At 45.0% G+C, this 16,538-nt stretch overlaps 1 protein-coding gene across 1 annotated transcript in view; it reads right to left on the bottom strand.

The window, feature by feature from the left end:
* Map3k13 (mitogen-activated protein kinase kinase kinase 13) overlaps positions 1-7,159 on the bottom strand; it is a 124,375-nt gene extending 117,216 nt beyond the window's left edge. The window contains exon 1 of the mRNA XM_051150741.1: positions 6,859-7,159. The gene's annotated coding sequence lies outside the window, so the exon portion shown is untranslated. The remainder of the gene's footprint in view (positions 1-6,858) is intronic.
* Between the last annotated feature and the right edge of the window lie 9,379 nt (positions 7,160-16,538).

Here is a 16,538-nt window from a genome sequence, read left to right as displayed (position 1 = left end):
AACACCAGAAGCCCTATCCCAGTGTCAAGGTGTGTGTGTGTGTGTGTGTGTGTGTGCGTGCGCGCGCGCGCACACACACACAAACATGCCCAGAGAGCATCAGATCCTACGGAGCTAGAATTAGAGATGTAATCTGGGAACTAAATCTGAGTCCTCTGGAGGGCTGTGAGCTCTCTTATCTACTGAGCTTCCTCCCCGGGAACCCCTGCTCCCGTTTCTGTTTCCTAAGTACATTGTTTGAAATCTTAGTTATTTAGCCTTTCCGGGAAGAAAATATTCCAGCGAATCCTCTGCAGTTTCCTGAAGCAGCCAGGTAAGCCTCTTGCTTCCCACATCTGTACCTCTCATTGGCTGGTCACTTCCCAGGGGACAGGCTGTGCAGGTAGCCTTTCCCCAGTATCTCAGCCGGTAACCTATTTTTGCATGTACGTGTCTCTGCGGGTATCTGTGCATGTGCCTGGAAGCCAGAAAACGCTTTCTTGCCTATTTCCCTTTCTTGCCTACTCCTTTGAGGCAGGCTCTCTTCCAAACCTGGCACTCTCCCTGGGTTAACCTGGAACCCAGCAAGCCCAAGTGATGCCCCTGTCTCTGCCCTCCTCGGAGCTGGGTTTACAGGCCTTGCAGGGCCTTCTGGCTTGTTATGGTAGGGGGTGGTGCCTAGATCTAAATTCTGAACCACACACTGAGCTCTCTCTCCAAACCTCAATTAGCACTTCACCTGTTTGAATGGGTTTGGTTTTGGTCCTGGGGGCTGAGCTCAGGGACCTTTCGTGTGCTAAGAATGCATGAGTGACCTGCTCAGCATCCAGCGACTCCCTATGGTCCTCCCTTGATGGGTACGTTATCTACTCTGTGACCCCCATGTTATTTTAGGGAACCTGAGAGAGAAAATTTCCTGGCTATTTGTTATCCACTGGTCCCCGACTACTCCCACCATATCAATAAATTCTGAAAGCTGGAAGGACAACTGGAAGACAGCCCGGAGTGGGAGTCAATTGCTCTATATCATCTATGCTGATTATAAGAAAGGCTTAGAGCTGGGTGTGGTGGTGCACACCTTTAATCCCAGTGCTTGGGAGGCAGAGGCCGAGGAAGCTCTACCAAATCGGGGCTAGCCTGGTCTACATACTGAGTTCCAACATAGCCAAAGCTATGTAGAGATACCCTGTTGAACACAAAACTAAAGTCTAGAGCTGCTTAGAGGGGAGAGGGTTACCAAGTGTTGGGGTGTGAGAAACCTTTCCGTGCAGTGCCAAGTACCCCATCCCTGTGCTGTGTGCCCTTCTACTTGGCATGTGTTTTTAATGCCAGCCTCAAATTACTTTTCAAGTTCTAAAGTGTCCTCTGTGTGGCTATCCTGTGCCTCCTCTTTGGCCAAGTGCTTTTCTGGCCCGCTGCGAATGGTGTGTTTACTCTGCCTTGCATGAACTGAGAAGTAGGGAAAGGGCCGGCCTATGCTGCCCAGGTGTTGCAGAGTCGTCTTTGATGTCCGAAGAATATCTTGTGTAAACGGCTTCTGCTAGGTGTGTGCTGCCAGTGTGTTTTGAAAGGAATTTTACCAGGCGGATCACACCACCTTGCTATGGAAACCACCCTCACAACAGAGCTCTCAAGATTTACTTTTTAAACAGCGTGGCTGAAGCGGTACATTGCCGGGCCACAGTCACAATGATTGCTTTATGAGGAAGACAGGGTGAGATATTATTATCTCCTTTTCCAGAATAAAGAAGCCAGGACACAGACAGATGGTTAAGTGTGACAGCACATGAGGAAGTGTGATGTATGAATGTGTGCATGCACACATACATGAGTGATTTGAGCAGTGCATATGTATGCATACACATGTACTTTTTGTAGCAAGGGGAGGATGGGCATCCTCTCTAGAAAGCTTTAATCAGATGACATTTCCACATCTGGCTGTTACTTTTCCATATGCAGGAGAAGCTGTTATCCATTTCAGTGGTTAATCTTATTTGAGCTTTGAAACAGGGTCTTGAATATAGTCCAGGCTAGCCTCATACTCCTGACCTTCCTGAGTGCTAGGATTACAAACATGTGCTGTAATTTCAAGTTATTTGAAAAATGCAATTTCAAAATTACAATCCAGAGATCTGGGCATGGTGAGTCCTGGCTGGGAAGATGAAGCTCACCAAATGCGGCATGGTCAGCCCTGCACATAGTGAGCTCCTCGCATACCTGGGAACATCACAGAAGGGGGATGAGAGGGAAGAAGGAAAGAGCCAAGTGATGATGAGGAGGCCTGCAAAATGCTGCCTTCTGGGCATGGCACGGCTGCTGCATGCGTGAAATCACGGCAGCTGTGGTGCCTACATGGGGTCTCTCGGTAGCCCATTCATGGGTCAGGAAGGGGCTCACACATCCTTACCCTACCCTGGGAAATTGCTGACAAGTGGTGCACACCAGGGGCAGGGGAGTCACTGTCTTCAGTGGTACGAACATGTGGCCCCAGTATGTGCCAATGGATAGCTCCACACTCCATGTGCTCAGGCCAACAATCCTGGTTAGATTCAATGGCTCACAAAACAAAAAAGACATGAAGATGAGAACGGGACTTATAGGGAGGGGGGGTGACAGAGCTGGGGGATAAGGCAGTGAGAGCAATCAGAATGCAATATATGCGTGTGTGAAACAGCCAGACTAAATTCAATATAAAAAGAAAAACAATGGCCACAAACAAATCCGCCTAGAGCGTTTATAATGGCGCACCTTTAAACCTCATTCACTTCTCGTGCGCCTTCTGGCTTACATACTTACTGTTCTAATTTCTAAGAGCCCATTCCCCGAAGTAAATGAGCTACAGGCCAAATGAGGTGAAGGTAAGTTTGTCTGTGGCTTTGCTCTCCTTTTGTACTCCTCTGCCTGCCTCGTCTATAGAAAGAACAAGACAAATGACAGCCCACCTTCCCCAAGACTTCAGTCCATGGTCAGCAAGAGCAGGAAGGACAGAGCGATGAGGTCAGAGGTGAGTCAGAGATCAGGTGCCAAGGAAACCAAAAAGTGCACACAGCTGTCAATCTGAAGACTTGTACGCAAGGAGGCGCTACTACTGTGAGAGCTCAGTGGTCAGGGGAAGCAAAGAGTTAACAGTCTGGAAATTGGTGGACAGGGACAGTGACAGTGACAGTGACAGGGCAGGGCAGGGCAGAGTCAGTCAAACCAAGGCTCCAGATGGAAGAAAACAATTCTGTGGCCACTGGAAAATGCTCTGTGACCCACTTATTAGAAACATGAACATATTAAAGGCCTTGAGAAGTCCTGACATAAATACATAGCTCATTTCTTTTTACTTAGTGTTTAGTGCCCTGCTTAAGATACCTTTCCCTGTAGAGTGCTGTGGTGCATGCCTGTAATCCCAGCACTCGGGAGGCAGAGACAAGTGGATCTCTGTGAGTTTGAGGCCAGCCTGGTCTACAGAGTGAGTCCAGGACAGCCAAGGCTACAAAGAGAAAACCTGTCTCAAGGGAAAGAAAGAAAGAGAGAGAGAGAGAGAGAGAGAGAGAGAGAGAGAGAGAGAGAGAGAGAGGAGAGAGAGAGAGAGAGAGAGAGAAAGAAAGGTGGGAGGGAGGAAGGAAGGGAGGGAGGGAGGGAGGGGTGGGAAGGGAGGGAGGGAGGAAACCTTCCCCTCAAGATTGCAAATGCAGGAGCTGGGGAGATAGCTCAGTGGTTGAGCGCACTTGCTGCTCTTCCAGAGTTCCTGAGTTCAATTCCCAGCAACCATATGGTGGCTCACAACAATCTGTAATATGATCTGGTGTCTTCTTCTGGTGCGCATGTTCTCATATAGATAAAACAAATAAATCTTTAAAAAAAAAAACAAAAAGATTGCAAATGCATTTTCTGCGTTCTCTTTCCACAGCTCAGTGGCTGTTTAGATCCGTGAACGGCATCTGTTTATTCTTGTGCGTGGGATGTAAGATGGTGACTGCCCTACCCGCTTGTTCTTCTCTGCCTCAGCACAGAGCAGCATGGCTGCGTCTCAGCAAGCCTGATAACCTGAGTTTGGGTCCCAGACCCACACAGCAGACAGAAGGACTCACTCCTGCAAGTTGTCCTCTAGTCTGCACATGTATTGTGGCACATGCATGAGCATGCGCGCACACGCAGGCGTGCACACACACACACTTTTTAAAGATTAGTGAGTCTTAAAAAGAAAGTTCTGGAGATCCTTTACACAATGTGAACACACTACTTCTTATAAGCTGTACATTTAATATGGGTGCTAAGTTGGTAAATCTCATGATCTGTTTATCAGCAACTAAACTTTTTTAAATTTCACAAAAATTCTATTATAAACTCTAAAAACAACAAAAAGCATGCTGCAGCCATTTTTTGATCTAGCAGATTGGCAAAACCCAAAAGTGTGACAATACAGTTGCAGGGACATTGGAACCAATGTCTTTGCATGTTGTCAGGGGACCACAAACGGAACCGTCTTCCTGGAGGGCAACCAGGCACTCTATAGCATTATCTGACAATTCATTGAAACATAAGAACTCCACTGCTGCTTATAACAACCAAATGCCCATCTCTATGAGATTGCTTATATTTAGTCCAAACACACAGTGTAATAAAACACAACTATTTAAAAATGAAGGTGTTCTCTAGGTATTATTAGCAAGATATAGCCAACATATACTAAAAGTGCAGAATAGGATGCAAGTGTTTTGTGGGAAAAGGAAACAAATAAGAGTCTATTTGCACTTTCACAGTTCTTCATGTCCAGGAAGAAGCCATGGAGAAGGGAACACGGGCAAACAACAGCAGAGGCTTAGGGTTCTAATGAGAACGGCAGCGTCCCAGACAGGAACTGATGGGACTAGAAGACTTTTCAGCATGTGCCTTTTTATGTCCTGGTCTCAGAATCATGTGACTTTATCAGTTATGAAAAAACAAATGTTTAGAATGAATTTTAATGACACCAGGCGACATTAATCTTTTCATAGTACGATTTCCCAGGTGTCTATGCTGACAAGCAGCACCACTCAGGGCACGAACATTCAGCGCTGAACAAGATGAAGGTCTCTTAAAACGTACATCCTACAGAGAATGCCCAAATATACACATGTGTACACATACACACACATATGTACACATGTGTACACATACATATATGTATTTATAAAATAATATCCCACTGGACGTCTGAAAAACAAATGGCAAAGCAAAGCAAAGGAACAGGAATGGTGCGGAGGGTAGGAGTCGGGGTGGCACCCGGCAGGGAAGCTGTGATCAGGCAAGAAAGAGACAGCCTGGGGACAATGCTCTCCAGATGGCGGAGGCCCCCAGGCTCAAGCTTGCTGTGTCCAAGAAATAGCAAAAACACATATTTAGCTGGGGCGAACTAAGGAGAAGGGTGGTGGGGCTGGTATACAAATGTGCTCGGGAGCCAGACTGGGGTAGGTAGGGTATAGCAATGGCAGGTGTGAGGTGCCTCCCAGGGATGGATAGGTGCCTCACAGAGGCGTCTGAAAGTTTCCAAAGGAGCTTGGCTTTTTAAGATTACCAAAGGATTCTGGTTAAGACTCAGAAGCCCACACTGTCAGCCTTTGGGTGGCTAAAAGACTGAAACATGTCAAGTACAGTCGGGAAACAGCTGCTTCCCTGGTGACTGAGTCATTATCACTCTGGCTTCTTGCCAAAGACTTCTACTCCCTCCCTAGCCTTGCTTCATGAACCAACTACAAACCAAATAACTCTGCCCAAGAAACTTTATTGCCTTAAGGAAGTTAACAGGCCGGGAATCTAGAATTACTGAGCTTCAGCAGACTTAAGGGGGAACAAAGTGTGTGCTTCATTGCAGTCCTGGTGCCTTAGGACGCCATGTCCTGAGCACTCGTCCCACCGGCACTGCAGTCTGGTTCCCACTTGGCACACAGCAGTAAGCAGCAGGCTTGAAGTAAAGGTCTGAGATGAAGACAGGGAGACCCCGGTGAACTTCTACATGAACTTCTACAATCTCAACGCTCACCAGTGGCTGGCAGGGTTGCTGGCTAAGAGCTCACCCTCTAACTCACAAATTCACTATGTCAAACTTTATGTCCATGTTCAAAATCATACAATTGTCATGCACCCATTTATTTTTAAAAATCCACCGTAGTAAAAGGAAAATAGAAAATATCAACCCTTGCAACATCAAATGCAGCTTTAAAATCCTTGTAGCTACGTTTGAGAAGCCGGCGTGTTTACGCAGCAATGTGCAGTTCCCAGAATCCTAACCTCAAAACAAGGGCAGTAGAAGTGCCACTAATTTCATATATGAGGCATGTTTTATATATTATGACTGGGATTTCTACCCGACAAGTCAGTACAGGTGTAAAAAATCTTAAAATAGTTCTCTCGAGTCATGCGTTCTCAGGACCCTTGCCTCTCCCATCCGTTCCATTCCGCCTCGCCTACATCACATCTCTTCTTTGAATATGCACACCTCTGCCCCAACCATCCCAGAGCGATATCTGCTAACACAAGCCTTAAAGTGACGGCGAGCAACACAGGCTGAGACCTCACCATGGCTTGGGCATGTTCGCTCCCTGGGCTCTAGGCATACGCCCACTGCCACTTGTTTCCAGCTGTAAACACTCCCACTCGGTACAAGACATTAAAAAAATCACTCTGTACAGCCAGGATTGGCCTGAGCAGGATACTTGCTTCAGATTCTTATGGCTTCTCTTTCCATTTTACAGATGAAAACTCTTTGTGAAATGCTGAAACGTCCTAAGCAGGGCTAGTACAGAAGGCACAAAAGCGTGCAGCACTTGATTGAATCTTACAGAAATTATTCTTGCAATTCGTCTGTATTAAAACGCCATGCAAGTTAAGAAACAAACAGAAACTACTTACGGCGGCGTGCTGCTGAAGTCTGGACTGACCCCGTGAAACTACCGGCAGCCCAGGATTCCCTCCTGTTAAACTTTGTCCCCTGCCTGCCTGGGTCTGGATGGAGTCCACACAGATACATGTTTGCGGTGGCCTTGGAAGCTACCGCCCTACAGGGCAGGTAGGAGGGCTTATTGCTTTAACTCCTGCGTGTCAGCAGCATCTCAAAGGTCAAGTTCAATGTGTGCAAAGAGGTGAACCCAGTGAGGTCTAGGGAAAGCCTGAAGACTCCCATTTTCCCTGATGGCCGGGCTTCGGTTTCTGAGGGATTTCACTTCCGTGTGTTGCAGGGTGGGAGGAGTGCTTCAAGTATCTTGACTCTTATTTCAATAAAAGTTTCTCCTCCTCCCCCTCGGAGTGTGTACATTGTGCAATCGCAGCCAAAAGAGGCCTGAAGCTTGCTTCTCTGCTCGTGCTCTGTCAGCTCACTGCACCCACCTCTTCTTCTAGTGAGATAATACAGGACTGCTTATAGATTTAGGCTGCTTCTCTGACATGCAACCCACCTGTTTCTGTAATCCGACGCTGCTTCCTTTGCCTGTAGGCTCTCCCTTTTGAATGGCTACATTTCCAGTCTTTTCCAGGAGCCTCTGCAGTTACAGCCATCACGGACTATATGCACTAACTGCTCTGGGAACATTATCTTATTGTCTTCCAGGAAGCACATTTGGGATCATCTTCAGCTTTCCTTAGTCTAGTCCTCTGTATAAGACCTGACTTCCTCGCATCCTGGTGACTCTCTGCAATGAGCAGAGTGGCGTGTCCCCGCTATGAGAACCTGTAAAGTTACTCTACACAAGGGACTTTGTCCATGTGACTGAGTTTAAGAATCACATGAATGAAATGACGACGTTATTCACATGGGTCCGATCTAGACTCTGCAGTGAGTGGCGAGCCCTTCCCAGCTGGGATTGGACAGTCACTAGGAGGGCCCCACTGATTGCTGCAGGCACGGTCTAAAGGACGCAGGGGGACTCGAAGCAGAGAAAGAGATCTGCCTTCAGAGCCTCCAGGAAGGATCGAAGCCGTGAAAAAAAAACAAAAACAAAAAAACAAAAACAAAAACACTTGGTTTTAAGCCCAGTGAGACCCAGGCTGCACCTTAATCTGTAATCTTAATTTAATTATTGAATTATGTGTATACATGCGTACTTATAGGGAGGCATGTGCTTGTACATGCAGCTGCCCATGGAAGCCAGAGGCAGCAGACACTGCAGCCACAGATGGTTGTGAGCCACAGGACATAGGAACTAACACACAAACTAGGGCCCTTTGAAAGAGCAGAAGGTTCTCTTAACCACTGAGCCATTTTTCCAGCTCCCTGATTTGTATTCATTTAAACTATAAGTTTGTGATCATTTTTACAGGGTGGAGAAATAATATAGGTAGTTTAACTTCAAAATGTTCTCTTTTAATGTATAATAGTCAAGGCTTAGCAGAATATTCTAAGAAGCCTGATAGAGAAAAAGATATCCAAAATATAAAGATATAAAAAGAAAAAGATATCAAAAATATAAAGATATAAAAAAGATGTCCTTGGTCTGGAGGTAAGCACTTACTGTGTTTGATTTTTAATGCATCATATTCAACCTAGTAAAACCCCAAGTCTTTGTCAGGAAAACTGTAACATTAGGTATCTACTCTCCTTTTTAATTTTAATTTCCAGTGCTGGCACCAAACATACAAGCTGCTTGTGTGTGGACTCTTGTCTAGCTTCAACTGAGAAAAAAATAGGGATGGTTTTCATATATATAAAGACAGTGTGGTGGTTTGAATGAGACGGGTCCCCATAGGCTCACACATTCAATAGTGCTCCTCACAGCAGGGACTGGCACTATTGAGAAGGATTAGGAAGTGTGGCCTTGTCAGAGGAGGTGTGTCACTGGAGGTGGGCTTCCAGGTTTTCAAAAGCCCAAGACAGGCCTAGTGTTCTCTCTTCCTGCAGATGTAGAACTCTTGGCTACTTCTCCAGCATGTCTGTCTGCACGCCGCCATGCTCCCCACCATGATGATAGTGGACTAAACTTCTGAAACTATAAGCCAGCCCCAGTGAAATGCTTCTTTTATAAGAGTTGCTGTGGTCTGGGTGCCCCCTCCCAGCAATAGAACAGTAACTTAGATGGATGCTCAACTCCATTCAGCATAGGAAAAAAAAAAAAAAAAAAAAAGAACAATATCCTCTTAATCTGTATTTTAACTTTAATTTGGCAAAATTCAAAATGTATAAGACAATGCTGGGGAGGTTATTGGAAAATAACAGAAACGAAACTGGTAGCATCGCTCTGAGAAACAAGGAGACAATTGATGAACACACAGACTCTTTAAACAAGCAACAGCTAAAACCACACTTCCCATGTAAACCAATACCTGTGCACGTGGGTATCCACTGCAGCATAATTTGCAAAAGTAAAGGATGTGAGTCATATGGGAGCTGGTAAAGTCAGCTATAGTGCAGGTATCCAATGGGATATAGAGTGAAAAGTAAGGCAGTTTTGGGTTACTCATAACAAATAAGCAAACTATACTAATTTAAAATATATATGCTGAGAAATGTATTTATATGCAGCTATGCACACACATGTGCATGCTCATGGGCATGGCTAAGGCAGGATGGGTATGCCTGTATATACCTCTCAGGAAGGACATTTAAGAAAACAGAAACAGCAGGCCGACTCTAGGATAACTGTGGCTCCAATGGTAGAAAACACACATATATCCTTTTGTGCTTTGGAACATTTTATCAAAGCTGATGTTATCAATTTGAAAATATGCTAAATGTAAGATGAGACTTGATAGCCTATGACCATATAGTGGGGGAGGAGGTCCCCCTGGGTCTTAGACCTAGGGGAGGGGAATAGGGTGAAAGCAGGAGAGAGGGAGGAACAGGAGGATACAAGTGATGGGATAACAATTGAGTTGTAATCTGAATAAATTAATTAAATAATAAACAATAGATTATAAACCGAAATAGAAAAATACAATACTTGAAAAGCTTTGTAAAAACAAATAAAGTCTAGGTTTCAGATAGTAACCATAGTAATCTCTTGTTTTGGGGGGGTTAGGTTTATATTTATTTTTATTAATTTATTTATTCACTTTATATATCAGTCATAGCCCCCTCCCACCTCTCCTCCCAGTACCCTCCCTCCTCTATTTCTCAGAAAAGGGGAGCCCCCCCTTACGCAGCCACCCCAGCTCATCAAGTTGCGTCAGAACTAAGTTTGTCCTCTTCCCCTGTGGCCTGGCAAGGTGGTCCCATCACTGGGGAAGTGATCAAAGGGCAGGCAACAGAGTCCATGTCAGAGACAGTCCCACTCCCCTTACTAGTGGGCCCACATGAAGCCTGAGCTGTCTTACATCTGTGTATAGGCCCTAGGTCCAGTCCATGTATGGTCCTTGGTTGGTGCTTCAGACTCCACAGGCCCCTCTGGGCCCTGGTTAGTTGGCTTTGTTGGTCTCCTTGTGGATCTGGTAGAGGGAACAAGGTAGGAGAGGAAACACGGAGAGAAATAAGGTGGGAAAAGAGGACAGAGAAAAGAGAACTATGGGTGGGGGCATCTCTGGGGCAAGCTGGAAACCTAAGTCAGAGTAAGCCTCTGGGAGGATATGAGGGGGACTCTACCTGAGACTCGTAGAAGCAAGGGGCCATGGAGACTGAAGAGGACACCCTCTAAGTAGACAAGACTCATAGTGGAGGGAGGGGAACATCAACCCACCCACAAAAACTTCCATCCAAAACTTGCCCTGCCTACAACATGTGCAGGGATAAAGATAGAACAGATAGAGCAGAGATTGAGGGAATGTCCAACCAATGCCTGGCCCAACCTGAGACCCACCTGATGGGAGAGAGCCAACCCCTGACACTATTAATGATATTCTGCTATGCTTGCAGACAGAGGCCTTTCAAGTTGTTTGAAACATGCTGAGACTCACAAACATTGGGCAGAGCGTAAGGAGTCTACTGGAAAAGCATGGGTAAGGATAAAAGGATATAGAGGTGACGAGAGAACCACAAGACCAACAGAGCCATGCTAATTTCTTAATTTTGACAAGTAAGTCATAACCACAGAAGATGCTTAGATGAGAAGTTGAGAGAAAGTTATATGGGAACTTTTTGTACTATTTTTGCAACTTTTCTGTAAACCTAAAAAATTAATCCAAAAAATAAAAAGTTTAGTCAAATAATAAAATGCCTGTTTGGCTTAGTTTTGTCTGGTTTGAGTCAGGGTCACTGGGTAGTTACAGGTTGGCCTTGAATTCGGGGCAAGCTCCTGCCTCAGCATCCTGAGTGCTGGGATTACAAGCTTGAGCCATTTTACCCATCTTTAAACGGACATTTTAAACATTACCAGGGTGGGTTTGTGGTGGTGGTGGTGCTGTGGAGGGCCTGGAGAAAAGAGAGATAACAAAGAGACAAGACGAAAAGCCATGGGAACGATCTTGCCACAAGGAGACGAGGGCTTATGTTAAAACAAAGGTCTTGAGAGTGTCTATGCAGGACATTTCAAAAGGAAGCAGACAGGATGCTTGCAACACCAGAGAAAAGCCAAACGTGTGAGCAACAAGAGATGAAAATCAGAGGTGAGGAGTGAGATTGACAGTAGGCTGGCGAGAGGCTCTGCAAGTAAAGGCTTCCTGCAAACCTGACAGCCGATGTTTGATACCGAATCCCGTGTGGCAGGGAGAGAGAGAACAACCACCTCCCACAATTTGTCAGCCAAACTCCACACATACACTGTGCCACACGTGCACCCCGTCCCCAATAAATAAATACAGGTAAAACCCCCACTTAATTCATTAATTCAACAACTATTGTTGGTGCCCATTACGCCAAGCACAGCGTATAACCCTGGAAACATGAGGACAGAGTTGTAAAAACAGCATACAATAACCCCAAAATGTTTTGTCTAGACTCTCCAAAAGGGCATCTATCTAGACTTGGTGTAGGATAAGGGTACAAGCAAAGAGGTTGACTAAGAGAGGTGAGAAAATGGAGGATAGAGAAGTGGACACCGAGGCAAGAGACACAAACAGTTCAGGGACAAGAGTGGTGGCAAAAAAAAAAAAAAAAAAAAAAAAAAAAAAAGGCAAGGAGCAAATAAGCAGAGGGCTTGGGAAAGTAGCAGGATGGGCCAGGAACAAACACTGAAGACACCACCAGACACGTGGTGTAAAAGAGGCCCTAGGGCAAAGGACTCCCAAAGATGACCTCGATTTCCTGTAAAGCAGAGCTGGAAGCCAAGAGGCACCCGGATGAAAAGGCCTTTGGGAATGGACGGCATCCTCCGCCCAGACCCTCGTGCGCGTGTGTTTGCTTGGAGCTACTGCTCCGCCAGCTTTATGTGGGAGAAAATAAACTCAGGGGCAACAAGGCAAAATTTACACATGGCTTTCAGGCAAGCCTTGAGACTGAAGCATGGCAGGGGGTGGGGGGAATCTGTACAGGATGAATTTTTCCTATTCCCAGGACAACAGGATGGAGTTCTAGACCCATGGCGGTGACAGTGGCAGTAGCATGGGGGGCCAGGTAGTACTTGGGCACGAATCTGAGACATTTGTCAGAGCAGCCTTGTCGGAATCTGGGACTGCTTTTAAAATTTGAGATACCAAGAATTTTAAAGATAATTCTGAATTGTGGCTTCACTTGGCCAATTACAAGGTATATTTCATTTTGAAAGAGGAAAAATAAAGAACAAAGTCTTAACCTGATCACACATGCCACTATCTCTCTCTTATATAACCACTCACTGTTTGTCCTACACACATGTGGCTGAGGTTTAGCTATACACTTAAAGGGAAATCAATGTTTAATCAATAATACCTGAGTTCTAGCTCACATATACATGCAAGAATATGACGTGCACATACCTGTGTGTAAGCTACATACTGTGGATGTGTCCATCACCGGAACCTGAGACCACATTTTGAATTTCTAAACTATCTCAAATACAACTAAACCCATGACTTATGTATGATAACCCAGACACAAATGGAAAGGCAGTTTTCATCCCTAATTTTCCACCAATTAAAATGAAGTACTATCTTTGCATTAAGTCTGCATAAGTAGAGCTAATCATTGGCTTGAAAAATTGGCTGCAATGGGTCTCACCTCATTGTAAACAGTCTGCTGCTGGCTACGAGGTGATATTGTCACCTCGTAAAGGCTTGGCTGAAACCTTTGTGTGAGAAGTCACTAGAGGAATAAAAGCAGAAGTACTGTACAAGAGTTCCTAGGAGATATCGAAAACTATGCCAAAGTAGTAATTTCTGTAAAATAGTGTCTACCTTGGTTACTGCGTGAAGCACGTATTTACTCTTGAGGTAGTGTAACTCTGATAGAGACCCCTGCTGCCTAACAGAAAGAGGCTGCTAAGGGTAGCCCAAATCACAGCTTTCCCAAGTATTTGTGTTTCTAAGCTAAAAATTACCAACCAAGCAAGTGTAGTTCCTTATGCCAGTTTTATTTTTTTGTGTTTTTGTTGTTGTTTTGTTTTTAAAATAGGATATCACTATGTAGCCCTGGCTGGCTTGAAACTCTTTGGGTAGACCAGGCTGGCCTTGAACTCACAGAAATCCACCTACCTTTGCCTCCAAGGACTGGGATTAAGTTCGTACGCCACCATGCCCAGCTGCCCGTATTCATTTTGTACACACAATTAGAAGATGCCTCTGAGGCCAAGAAAGAAAAGGTGGAAACAACACCAACCTTGAAAGGCAGGCGTGGAGATTCCCCGAGTCATTCATTCAGCACAGGCTGAGGCTCACAGTGAGTAGCGACTACTCAGACAGGTCACGTCTTGACATCACCTCCTGCCTACAGCTGTCTGCTGTCACGTTTGTCATTGCCATGCTTGGAGAAAGCCATCTGAATTGATAGGGCAGGGTTAGTAGATTCTTTTCATTTTCAACTTGCTTTCCATCATCATGAGATCAACAGAACTCTCCGTCGGCCACTTTTTATTCTAAATGTCTACTCAGAGGAAATGCAATACCACAGGCACTTTGGACGTCAGCTGAGCAGAGAAAGTAGTGACAAACCCCCACTGGGGAGTTTGATGGTGAGAGAGACGTAGCACAGACTTCTATCTAGAAGTTCAACTCGCACACACATGCACTAGCAGTCTGTCATCCAGTGTGCTGAGATACCGTAGATTGTAGTATGCGCCCAGATACGAAACTCAGCTCTCCAGTGTGGAAGCTCCCACACCAGGAATAGTTTTACTTCCTTAACCTACTGCACCGCACAAATGTTATATATCACTTTGTATGCATGGTACGACATGGAAAGCATTATAAAACATGGATAGAGATTGCATGCGTATGGTGGATACATACACAGATATGCATGTATGTATGTATCTACACACAAATATCACTCAACTTTAAGTCAATTAATGCAATATTGTACAGCAATATAAACTAGCAATATAGAACTGTTGGTGAATCTCAACCTATCATTTCTTAAAGTATGTTTCAGAAAAAAATAATACATGTAATTTGATTTCACTTTTATGAGGTTTAAAAGAAAACACTTAAAACTAGGCAGTGCTTGGATTAGGGATATACATGTATGTGGCAGAAATACTTAGGGAAGTGAGAGCATTATTAAGACAAACGGCAGTGCTCCGGTTCCCTAGCGGGACCAGGGACGAGCACATAAAGCGATAGCAGTGAGTGCTGCAGGGATGCACACGCTCTCACTGTGGTTACTGCAGAAACACACTTACTACCTACTCAATATGGAATAAACACCTTCTTTTTTTAAAGCTTTGCTTTGTCCAAAGGTAGATAGCAAATGAACCCACCACTGCAGCAGCAGGAGTTTGTGGGGTGGGGCGGGGAGCGGAGGGAGGAAGCAGAAAGCACTGAATTAGCCAGGACTTTCATAAAGGGCTTGCATACTCACACACAACTTCGAGGTCTGAAATCTCCCCTAAACCCTGACAAATTAAAGGGAAACTCCAGACCCTACAATTTAATAAGACACCACATATAAGCCTTAACATTAACTACAGATTTAAAGACTCAGGGTGAGCCCGGAGCGGTGGCACACACCTGTAATCCCAGCACTCAGGGAGGCAGAGGCAGTCAGATCTACAAAGCGAGTCCAGGGCAGCCAAGGCTACACAGAGAACCCCTATCTCGAAAAACCAAAATATAATAAAATAAAACAAAGATTCAGGGTTGTCAAACTGCCAGCTGAAGGATAAACTGCCCTGATACTTTCTAATGGCCACACTTGTGACAAGACATTTACAGAAGTGAAATGCTCTAACCCAGGGCTCCCAACCTCCCTAATGCTGCGACCTTTTAACACACCACCTCATGTTGTGGGGACCCCTCCAAAACACAAACTTATTTTATTGCTATTTCATAACTGTAATTTTACTATTGTTATGAATTGTAAGGCAAATACCTGGCACGTGCTGCCCCGCCTGCGGTGGGTGAGACCCGCAGGTTAAGAATGGCTGCAGTCCATTGGATGCACCCAGCAGCACATGCTGAGTCAAAAAGCCTGTTTACTGATGCCATTTCAGGCCAGGTTTATAAAGCGTTGAGAACAATGGGTTGTGTTTCAACTCAGAGAACTACTAAGAAAAACACACTGAAGATATTTTAAGAATCTTTGTGCCTAAAAGCTGCGAAGGGTAAAGGTGCTGGCCACAAGCCTGCAGCCAAGATTCCAGCTCCTGGCCCCACATGTTGGGTAAGGATGGGCAAGCTGTCCTCTGACCACCACATGCAAGCTGAGGACACACACACACACAAATGTAAAACAATAAAATAATAAAATAAAGAAGTCTCTGTCTCCTGTGCTTGAAGGCTTGCTGGGGAGAGGGGCTTTTTTCTAAGGACTAAAAGAAAGAATATGCTTCCAAGTTCCTTTTTTCCCCCCTCAAGTTCCTTACATTTATTTTTAATCAAAGTACTAAAAAAAAAAAAAAAAAAAAAAAAAAACCAACTTGAGTTCCAGGTCTCCTTTTTATATTAAAACAAACAAGATAAAAGCAGCCACTTAAAACCAGATGGGTTAATGTTTACACAGAGGCAGCTTTTCCCAGGTGTGTTTTCCTTTAAAGTCTGAATGGTCCAATGACCTTGCTGGAATTCCCCGTCAGCTGGGAGTATCTGCTGGACTTCCAAACAGAAACTGCTTCACATGACACACTAGGACGGTATGCCAAGCCTCATCGGTGCCTGCACTGTGAGCCCGGTGGTTACGACTACAGACGAATCGATAAGCTTTACGCAGAATGAAAAGCCTTTTCTGTCTTAGGCCGCTTAGGAAAGTCTCAAATTTCATTGTATCTCACATTATATAGAGTCAGTATACTCACAAGTTATGGCTCCCACCTATCACCGACAGGCCTGTTTTCAAATACAAAGTACACTGTGCTGGAGGGGGCATTTGAATCCATACCTGACTCCCATTACTTTGGGGTAACCTGGATAGTGTGATGCCTTCACTGTTTGTATTTGAGAATTTCTAAAATATCTATCTTTGCAGAAAAGGCATTTGGAAACTGTGGTGAGGTGGTCACGCAACCTGTTCTTTGCAGTTTGAGCCAATTATGAGGCAGAAGTCAACACAGAAGGTAGAGAGGGCGATGAACCCTGCCCATCCCCCACCCAGCCACACCTCC

Source organism: Acomys russatus, chromosome 8, assembly GCF_903995435.1.
Source record: "Acomys russatus chromosome 8, mAcoRus1.1, whole genome shotgun sequence".
NCBI classification, from domain to species: domain Eukaryota; kingdom Metazoa; phylum Chordata; class Mammalia; order Rodentia; family Muridae; genus Acomys; species Acomys russatus.
The sequence above is the reverse complement of the archived record's forward strand: the minus strand, read 5'-3'. Positions and strand labels throughout refer to the sequence as shown.